The sequence below is a fragment of the Magnolia sinica genome, chromosome 6, assembly GCF_029962835.1.
Source record: "Magnolia sinica isolate HGM2019 chromosome 6, MsV1, whole genome shotgun sequence".
Taxonomy (NCBI): domain Eukaryota; kingdom Viridiplantae; phylum Streptophyta; class Magnoliopsida; order Magnoliales; family Magnoliaceae; genus Magnolia; species Magnolia sinica.
The window spans coordinates 96875996-96885619 of record NC_080578.1 but is presented as its reverse complement, the minus strand read 5'-3'; the positions used below and the strand labels follow the sequence as shown (position 1 = coordinate 96885619).

Below are 9624 nucleotides of genomic sequence, written 5' to 3'. Positions count from 1 at the left end.
GCCTCAGTTCTCAACAACCGAAGCCAAAGGGCAAACTTTTAGCCTCAGTTTCTCACTGAGGAAAAAAATGAATTTTTAACCTCAATTCTTTTACAACCGAGGCTAAAAACTACATTTAGCCTCCTTTTTTTGAACCGAGGCTAAAAAATTTAGGCTAAAGGCCTACTTTCTTGTAGCGTTGGTTATATCTCTATCAATTTGTTGCTGGTGGGTCTCAAGGAATATTTACCCAGTGTATGATCTCTATCGATTTATTGCCATAGGTACATGAAATGAATAGATCCATCTTCGGATACAAAGCCAACTAAGGCACCGACACTTTGAGCATGCTCTGCCAGTGGTTAGCACAACCGTCAGTAAAGGTACCGACCACCGGTAAAGCCTTTACCGACGCCACCTTTACCGGCTGTTATTGGATCGCAGGCAAAGGCTTTGCCGACAGTTTTGACCACCGGTAAAGGCTAGTTTTGTTGTAGTGAGATAATGGCGTCTGCGCAGAACAACCAAGTTGGATTGGACTCACCATGGTGCACATGTAAAATCCAATCCATCCATCCATTAGCTGCACTTTCGAATGTTAGGCCATGGGGCCAAAAATCTGTGCCAGTCATAGGTTTTTGTAAGGCGTTACCATGCTATCTATCTTTCATCAAGCCCCTCTTCATCCAGAACCTTTGTACCTCCTAGACACAAATTGCTTGTGATTGATTCTCCTGCAACCTTATCTAGGCACAATGAAAAGACACTGCATGTGTTGTACATGTGAGTGCTTGCACAGACTTGATTTTTTACTCCATTTTGAATATTTGATACACCTGGAAAGTATGTAGCAAGCCAATATGATGAAAAAAGAGAGTACTCAAAACTCAGTTAGGCACACCACACTAAATTCGAATATGATTGATATTTGTATGACATAACAAATGGAGGTGGGCTCCCCTTTTTCCATCTTGATTTTCAAGAAAGATGACGTTGGTGATGGGCCCAATGTTGAAATATCTTGGATATTCGTTACTATTGTGTATTAAAAAAAAAAAAAATCTAAAGAGTTCCATATAAATTTGGCTCAAGATGCTGCTAGGGATTTCTGGAACTTTCTTGAAATATTTAGAAGTTTTAAAAATCTCCACACAATCGCTGAAATGGATGGAAGGTGTGGATAAAACTCATACATCACTGTAACAACCCATTTTTTTTGTGGGAACTAACCCCATTGTCCGTTTGGGTGTGGCCCACTTGAGTTTCGGATCAGCCTCATTTTTTGCCTTATATCTTCTCTTGGTCAGGCCGAGATGATGGACGAAGTAGATTTAAATTATTGTTAGTGGGACCCACCATATCTTAAAAAATAAAAGTTATATCTTCTGCACGACTAAACCACTTTCTCCACTTTCCTTCCTTTTTGTACGGTAATGGCCGCCGAACCTCTCACTAAATGAAACTGTCCTATAATTCTCACTCCTCCATTCCATTACACATCCATTTATAATTTATAATTTTTTAATTTTTTTAAAAAAGAAAGAATCGAAAGAATCAATTAAATAAAAAAAATTAGAGTGAGGAAGAGAGAGAGCTCTGTAAATCAAGAGAGAGAGAGAGAGAGAGAGAGAGAGAGAGAGAGATTAAAGTGGGGCCGGATCATCAGACTTTAAGGTAGGTGATCTTAACCTGAAATTTATCATTTTCAGTTATTATTATATTTATTTAATCCAAATTTTCATAGAAATATTATTGCTAGTTAATTTTTTTTTGTAGGGAATCTACTCATTCAGGAATTTCTATTTTATTTTTTTAATATTTAATACTAAAATAATTTATATATAAATAAAATAAAATAAATTTACAGAATAAAATAAATAGTTTATTTAAGATTATTTTATTAATTCTTAAATGTTTTGTTAAGAAATTTTTTTTATTAAATTAAATTTCAAATAAATTATAATATATTACAATATTTTACAGTACAAACAGAATATATAATTAATTATTTAAAGTATTGATAATTCATTATGTAAAATTATGAATATAAGTGATGTATTGATAATTCATTATGCAAAATTATGAATATAAGTGATGTAAGATTGATAAGTATATATAAGCAAATATGATTATGAAAATAAAATAAAAATATATAATAATAATAACAAATTATAAATTATATAATTATAATATGTAATCAATATTAATATGATATATAATAAGATATATAATAAAATAAAATAAAATAAAATCAAAAGGTTTATAAGATCATTAAGGTAGAGTAAAATATAATTATTATGTTTCATAATAATATAGTAGTAATACAATATAATTGTAGGTTACAAAAAAAATAATGACAAAATATATAACATAATTAAAGTAAACATGTGTAAGATAACATTATATTACATAATTAATACATAAGTATTCAATATTATTTATATGATTATATTATAAGTAACAAAATAAAAAAGTTTTATTTGATAATAAATAAAAGTTGTAATAAATATAATTTATTATTTTTTAAAAAATTATGTAAATGATGATATTAACAATTTAACATAAAAGTAATATAGTGATTATATTAAATGTATCAAATAAAAGTAAATTTATTAATTTAGATAGTCAATTATAAAACAAGGTTAATCATACTGACATAATGTTGTAACAAATAATTTATATAATAATAATAGTATTCAAAGTCCAAATTAATATCTTCCTTAACCTTATTCAATTTAGATTTAAAAATAAATAATAATAAAATTCTGAATTTAGATTTAAATAGTTAGATAAAAAATAATAATAATAATAATAAATTTTAAATTATCAAATAATAATTTAATTACATTATTAATGTTATATTATAGAAATCAGTATGATAATTTTTGTTCCGTAAAGATTAAAATCTAAATTTTAATTCTAAAATTTGAAGAGTTAATTAAATTAAATTTAAATGAACTTAAGTTTAAGAAAATTTTCAAAATTTTGGAATTAAAACTAAAATTTATTGTACATTATTTCACAGAAATTCCTAAATTAAATAATAGTAAAATAATACTTTATTTAAGTACTTGAATTATTAAAGTTTCAACAAAAATTTAAATCTAGAATTATTAATTAGAATTATATTGTTGATATTTTGTTGTGAAATAATTATTAATCTTACATGTATGTTTACCATTCATTGAACATTAAATTTTATTATGTTAGATGTAACGTAAGCAAGTAGGGCAATCGTGTCCTTTGGGTGAAAGACCCTAAATTAAAAAGTAGGGCAATCGTGCCCCTTGGGTGAGAGACCCTAAAGTCAGCAAGTAGGGCAATCGTGTCCCTTGGGTGAAAGACCCTAAAACTCACTGGATCCTTTGGAGTCTCTTTTGTGTACGGCGTATGAGTATAATTGTATGCGTGGACATACGTCAGGAGTACAACTGGAGCAGTAGTCTGACCAGCTAACGTATAAATGGGTCCCTCACCATGAGGTATCAGTGCGTGGGCGTTAATGCAACGTGACCATCCACTTGGATATGGTGTTGTAAGAAATAATATAAAGGTTATGAGCATTCATGGAAATATGGCATGCATTACATTTTCACAATTCTGTTGTTAAATTTCATTATCTGTTTTATATTCCTTCATTTTTTTAAAAAATTGATATTATCTGAACATGTTAAATTTTGGGTAAGAAATGACCCTACTAGGCTGTTATGCTCATCTTACTAAAACAAATGCACAGGTGCAAAGCTAGAATACTACGAGTAGGTGGGCTTCTACTATTAGGTTTATTTTTATTTTTATTTTTATTTTTAATTAAGTTTAGTTTTAATTCAAATCATTTTGTTATTTAGGTTTAGTTTATGTTCAAATTTTGATGTAGAAAGGGAAAACTATCAAAATGATTGAATTAAATAAACATTTCAATTGTATTTCCTTTTAGATGACGTTGAGTGTTGGTTGAATTATAACTCACACCTTGAGATTTGGGTCCCGAAGACCTTATTCGAGTACTCGAATTTCAGGGCATGACAAGTCACTCGAAGCTCCTGCCCGTTCCCAGCTGGAGACCCAATCCGTGTTTTGGACTTAGAGGTGGTAAAGGGGGAAATGGATTGGCTACTCCCACTGCCACTAGCTGGTGGTTGCTTCTCTGTGGGCCCCACATGATGTATGTGTTTCATCCATTCCGTTTATCCATTTTTAAAGATCATTTTACGGCTTGATCCCAAAAATGAAATGGATATATATCTCAGGTCGACCACACCACAGGAAACAATAGCGATTGGATATCCACCATTAAAATCCTCCTAAGGCCTTTTGTACTGTTTATTTGACATCCAATCTGTTGATTAGGTCATAAAGACATAGATGAAAAAAAACAAAGATCAGCTTGATCCAAAACTTTTTTGGGCCCCAAAAACTTTTAATGATCGACGTTCATTCAACACTATTTCCTGTAATGTGGTCCACTTGAGATTGGGATAAACCTCATTTTTTGTTTCATACCTAAAATGATTTATAAACATAGATGAACAGAATGGATGAAACATATACAGTATGGTGGAGCCCACAAAGCACCAACTACTAGCCATTGGCTGGTGGCGGGGGGAGTAATCAATCCGTTTCGGGGCCGGGTTGTGCCGTGGTCAACTAACCAACCTCCTTCTAAGTCCGACTCATAATCATAAGGACAATATGATGGGCAGAGGGTCGGGTTATGGGTCATGATCATTGAGCTCTTGGTTCGTTTTTGTATTGGTTTGAGCTTAGGTTTCTCTTCGCTCCCTTTAGAAAACTTATCGGGTATGGATACCCGGTCAGGTACTTAGCCATTGGTTTAAGACACAAGCAAGTCTAAGTCAACTGAAACTCAGTTAAACTCAATCCGATTCAGTACCATAAGTCATCCATTTTTTTTAACAACACACGCACACACACCCCACACACAAATGCTTACACACGCACACACCCCACACACGCACGCCGTGGGATTTTGCCACAGGTGGGTACTTGAACCCTTGACCTGGTGTTGAAACTCCTGGGAGTCTACCACCTGGGTAAGAATAAGGACTAGGGGTGCACACAGGTCGGTTTGGTCCGGTTCTGGGGTGAAACCGAAACCGAACCGTTCCTAACGGTTCTACAATTTTTGGAACCGGAACCGGAACTGGACCGTTAGCACTCTAGAACTGGAAGCGGAACCGGACCGTGAAAAAGGAATGGAACTGGAACCGAACCGGAACCGGCGGACAAACAAAGAAATGAAAACCCATTTCAACAGAAAAAGAAAAAAAACTATTAGTTTTTTTTTTAGAAGAAAAAAAAAGTTCAAATCATCTTAGGATAAGATTCTTCTTGGTAATCCATTATGTATATGGCAAGCATGGGCACACCCAATTAATCATGGAAAATTCAATATCTGTAACACGCCGTACCTTTGGTACTCGGGTGTTACCCTTGTAAACCCACATTAACTTAAGTTAAGTTAGATTAATCAGCTGACTTGAACTTGGTCCATGTAGGATGGAAGTTCCAACTGAAATTAAAGTCATCCATCCAAGTCCTCCAGGTGCCGGAACGCGCCCCATAATACGCAGAGGGTGAGATTACCTAAACACTTTAAATTAGAACACTTATGTTAATGGAAAACTGCTACGACACACTTATCTCCAATGTCTGAGGATTTGTTAGTGGCAATCAAACCTTCATCACGACCAGTATGGGATATTAACCGTTGAAAATAAATATCAGACCCACTGGACCGACGGGTCGCATTATATGGGCCAATAATAGCCTAAAGAGGAGTATAGCGGCCCACCTGGGCCTTACCAACTGCCCAGAAGTCAGTAGGGACCCCTATAAGGGTCCCCCAGTGCGAATGGACGATGTGGATGGGAGCACTAACATCCCATTACATCGAGAGCGCATGTACACGACGTGCGCTGGAACCATGGGGTCGGTCAAATGGCCTTTGACCGACCCTCTCTCGAAAAAATCAGAAAATGACATTTTTCCCGCCATTTCTTTTTCTTGAATGATGGATCTTTGGACCTCTAAGTGGCCCACCCTAGCCACTTTCCGAGCCATCTGGACCGTTCATTTTCTCCAAGGGGCCCAGCTTAACAAAACCGTATGGCTTTGTGGGCCGCTGTAAACGGACGAGAAAGATGGGAAACCATCGTCCATTGCATTACATGTGGCAAAAATCCACTGAATGGAACCCATCTGGGATTACTTGGATGGTTCATGATCAGCCCGATGGCGCCATCTCAGCCATCCAACTTCCACAAAGAGGCGTGCTCCCTCTGTTCCAGAAATGGCCGGGCAAGGGCTGTGTAAGAAAAAGCAAGGAGCGGCATTCCACTCCGGGAAAGAGATACAGAATCTCTCCTAGCCGTTCCTGGGGACACGTGGCTCCATCCCTGTCGATGGTGCGAGGCGAGACCCAATGGAGACGAAAACTCGAGCTCCATCTCACGAGAATTGGAGATTCTCGTGAGATATGAGGAGATGGGCATTTGGGACACGAGAAGTAGGCCCCACGCTAATCCTGGGTCCCATCTGGACCGACCAGATGGATCAGATCGTGCCCATGCACGTTAATCGTCGATCCGCCATTAAAGATCAGATCATCTTCCCCGTTGAAAACCCACACGAAACGACAAGATGGGCCCCACCAGATCTGAAAGAGTGCTTTTCTGGTGGGCCTCAAGGTCAGCTCTTCATCCAAACGGATGGATAGACCCCATGCACATCTGATTTTAGATCTCAGCCGTGCACAGTCAGTGCACTTCTAGCCGTTGGTGCCCTCCCTCTCCCTCTATATATAGGGTCCTGTAGCCTTGGGTTTCGCACCAACGAGAGAGGAGAGAGATAGAGAGATAGAGTGTGTGTAGAGAGAGTGGCCAGCCGACGATGTGGACTCGGTTTCCACTGCTCCAACTCAGTCCCTGTAAGGTTGGACCGAGTCGGGTCAGTTGGGATCGTAGCTTCACGAAGCAGAGAGGAAAAAGAGTGGGGGGGAGAGAGAAGAGAGAAGAGAGAAGGAGAGAGATAAGAGAGGACCAACCAGGTGAACTCAGTGCACCCTGCACCGCCTTAGCCGTGGGGAAAACTAGGCTGAGTCGGGTCAGTGTGGACCCGTAGTGGCACCACGAGCAAGAGAGAGTGAGTGAGAGAAGAAGAGGAAGGAATTAGGGGAAACTGACCCAGGTGAGATGCTGCAACTGTTTCAAGGGAGGACATTTCCTCTTGACTGTTTCCTATTTCCTGATAGCCTCTCCTTTATATGCTTCTCATATTTTCTTACTTTGTAACATTAGCTAGTGGTAGGTGATGTCACCTGGAACCAAACAGTGGTTGTAACTCGGGTCTAAGATTAGCCCAATAATGGCTGAAACTGGACCAAGAGATAAGTTGAAAGACGAGTCTTCATCGACTCCTGTTCGGAGCTGAAGATGTGTGTTACAACAGGCCATACAACAGCCCTGTTCTGGAACTGAAACTGACCGAGCAATGGTTGGGTTTTCAGTCAGGCAACAGTCCCAAATGACGGCCGCATGTCGGGCCATGGTCGAGTAGGGAGCTCTGTCTGGTGTTGTAGACAGGCCAAGCCATGGCTGTCTTCCAAACCAAGAAGATGAGCCAAAACAATGGCTGGGATTTGGACTGAAGCTAGCCGTAGTTCATGGGGTTGCTGCAGGCCTATTCAGCTAAATCAGGCCCGAAGAAGATGGCAGAGGTCAGTTGCTTCTGAACTGAGAGTCAGACACCGCATGGAAGCAGCTCTCAGCAAGAAGAGCATGTTGGGTGGGCTGCTTTGTATTAGCTCTGCAAAAAAAAAAAAAAATTTGCAGGTGGGCCTCGTTCAAAGTTAACGGGCTGCACCTTGCATCGGCCCAGGCATTGCTCGCTGGTCCTTCCTTCAGACCATATGGGCCGCCGTCGTGTTGAGCCCCACCCAAAATGCTGGTAGGATGCACAGCGTCGAACCCCCTAGCTGAAATCCTAGTGGGCCGCACCATCAGGCAACCGCGGTGGGCCACACCTACCTGTGAGCATTGCATCCAACCCATCCACCAATGGACGTGCAGTGATGGATGGACTGCTGCATACCCCACCTAGCTTTGGTGTTGACCCTGGACCGTCCAAAATCTGGACGAGGTATGTACACTACGTACATGGTGCATACACGTATACCATGTAACACAAATATAACATGTGGTAAATACGTCAGCACTGTGGTACATATATATGATGTATATAACGCGTGCATATGTATTATGTGGTACATATACACTATGTATATGGTGCATGCATATATACCATGTGACACAAATATAAAATATGGGATGTATACGTAGGTACTGTGATAACATATATATGATGTATTTAATGTGTGCATGTGTATTATGTGGTACGTATATGCTATGTATATAACCTATACATACACACACACACACACACACACACACACACACACACACACACACTAGGTGACGAGCTCGTCCATATGTCGGTAGGCCACGTGCATAGAACCCACCGGGATAAGTGTTTTATCCGTGAGGTCTATACAGTTGATCCCACCACGATTTGGCTATTTTCCTGCGCTGTAGTCCCGACTTGGTGTAAACGTTTTATTTACACCTTGGCCCGACTTTTGGATGCTTGAATGTAGCAAAAGTGGGTGCTGATCGGGCCAGTTTACACTGAATAGGTGGCACGTGTTTGGCGGGCTGGATCGCCTCTTTTTATAGCCCAAGACAACCTTGGTTTAAGGCTTCCCAGCCCTCCACCTATCCTCATCAATTTAACTTGGTGACTCACTGTTTAATATGAATGAAACTGTACAGGAAGTTACGTGAGTGATAATTCGCTACCTTCTCAAGGAGACTTACACCCAGGAGCACTCTACGTTTTGCCTAGTGATGATTTCCTCCCCTTAAGCTTTCCATCCCTAACTAGACTTGAAATAGTAATTTTAGTGGTTTTAGTGGTGTAAATGGTTAGCTAGACTAATGATGAATTGTGTATGGAACTTGATTTATCTGTTTAACATGATAATCCCCATGTTTACCATTATTCAGAATATTTATTTCTTTGTACTACCTAAGTGAATAATCCAGTCATTTATGTCATGTATCTCATGCGTTTTCAGTTGTTGTTCCTTATTTCCCTTCAAAACTGTGATACATGTTGCTATGACACACATATTGGTAAAATCTCTCAGTGGGAATTCCTATCAAAGGAGAGTCCATGCTTGGGGTGTAATTAGACTTGTTGTGATCTATGTAGGTCCCTGACATGGAGGTTTTGGGTTGTGGTGTTGACCATAGGGTATAACATCCATGTGGGATTTCACCTAATTGACTCGGGATGAACTTTACAATATTTCTAAATACCGCGGTTTATATCATTTATGCCGTCATGTTTTAAACGCCACATTTGATGATTTCAACGTTTCATACCCAGTCGGCATTGGTGGTGGCCCCTTATGTTAAATTGATTGACCACATGTTAGTGGGCACTACATACACCCTAAGACGGTAGTCTCATGGGCCGGGGATGGTGGTAATGGGACACTATGCCCGAGTCGTCGGCCTACGCTGGGCCTTGCGCTCCCCGTAGTGACCGTGAGCTTATTCAAAC

The 9624-nt window shown here is 39.1% G+C and overlaps 1 protein-coding gene across 2 annotated transcripts in view; it reads left to right on the top strand.

The window, feature by feature from the left end:
* The window catches only part of LOC131249182 (disease resistance protein SUMM2-like), a 169531-nt gene that overhangs the window by 79352 nt on the left and 80555 nt on the right, over positions 1-9624 (top strand). The window lies entirely within an intron of this gene.